Source organism: Perkinsus marinus, assembly GCF_000006405.1.
Source record: "Perkinsus marinus ATCC 50983 genomic scaffold scf_1104296940832, whole genome shotgun sequence".
Classification (NCBI taxonomy): Eukaryota; Perkinsozoa; order Perkinsida; family Perkinsidae; genus Perkinsus; species Perkinsus marinus.
In genome coordinates, this window is record NW_003212695.1 from 1 (window position 1) to 1,034 (window position 1,034).

Genomic DNA, 1,034 nt, shown 5'->3' on the forward strand with positions numbered 1-1,034 from the left:
CGGGGTATAAACGAAACAGTGGGATGAGTGTTTGGAGAGACGCGCCAGTTAAACTCATCAGTGGCCGCATCAGTGATACACAGTGACGCGAGTCTTTATATAATAAAGACACATACTGGAACCGAGAATCGAACTCGGGACCTACTGCGTGTGAGGCAGTCGTCATAACCGACTAGACCATTCCAGCAAGATAGCAATACACCTAATGTTTGTCTCTCGACGACGCACCGTTGCGTTTATGTGTTTGATAAAGTGAGGTGACTCTTATTTTGATAATGATAACATACTGGAACCGAGAATCGAACTCGGGACCTACTGCGTGTTAGGCAGTCGTCATAACCAACTAGACCATTCCAGCAAGTTAAAAATGGAACGAATATTTGTCTCTCACCGACTCCGTTGCATTCTGTGTGTGTGATACAAACTAATGCGAGTCTTTTTATAATGATTGTAACATACTGGAACCGAGAATCGAACTCGGGACCTACTGCGTGTTAGGCAGTCGTCATAACCAACTAGACCATTCCAGCAAAACGACGATGGATACAGTGCAAGTGACAGGTGGACTGAAGGCCCGCTCCCCCTTGGACAAAGTTAACCTCGGAGTTTCTCAGATCATAACATTGTCCAGGGGACACGGGGAGACTCTTTCGCACAATATGCCGTTGCGGGAAGTTCTGTGTATCCGCTTCGTTAAAAAGCGGGAAGTAATGGGTTCTATAGTGGTGATACAGAGCTACTCAGTAGAGAAAATGTTATCATTTATATCACCATCACTTTTGCATTCTATATGTCACCAATCACCACGATATCGGTTAAAGTGGTTCATCGCTGTGTTGCGTTCTTCTGATAGCGCTGACGGTGTGTGCCCGTGATCATAGGATAATCCTAAATATACCAACGCTCACTAAAAACACGTGAACTTGGACGATAAGGCAATGGCGGTCTGGAGTTTCCCTAGATTCGGTGGTTAGTGATGCCAGTTGACCAAGATGGGGGAGCAGAATTGAGCTGCGCGCGAGCAGAAATGCACG

General features: G+C 46.0%; 3 non-coding genes across 3 annotated transcripts; all 3 read right to left on the reverse strand.

Annotated features, from left to right (window-relative positions):
• Window positions 1-113: 113 nt before the first annotated feature.
• Pmar_PMAR007853 lies at window positions 114-187 on the reverse strand. The gene has a single exon. It is a non-coding gene; the product is annotated as a tRNA-Val (tRNA).
• Window positions 188-284: 97 nt separating this feature from the next.
• Window positions 285-358, reverse strand: Pmar_PMAR007854. The gene has a single exon. It is a non-coding gene; the product is annotated as a tRNA-Val (tRNA).
• A 98-nt stretch (window positions 359-456) lies between these two features.
• Window positions 457-530, reverse strand: Pmar_PMAR007855. Its single transcript has one exon. It is a non-coding gene; the product is annotated as a tRNA-Val (tRNA).
• Between the last annotated feature and the right edge of the window lie 504 nt (window positions 531-1,034).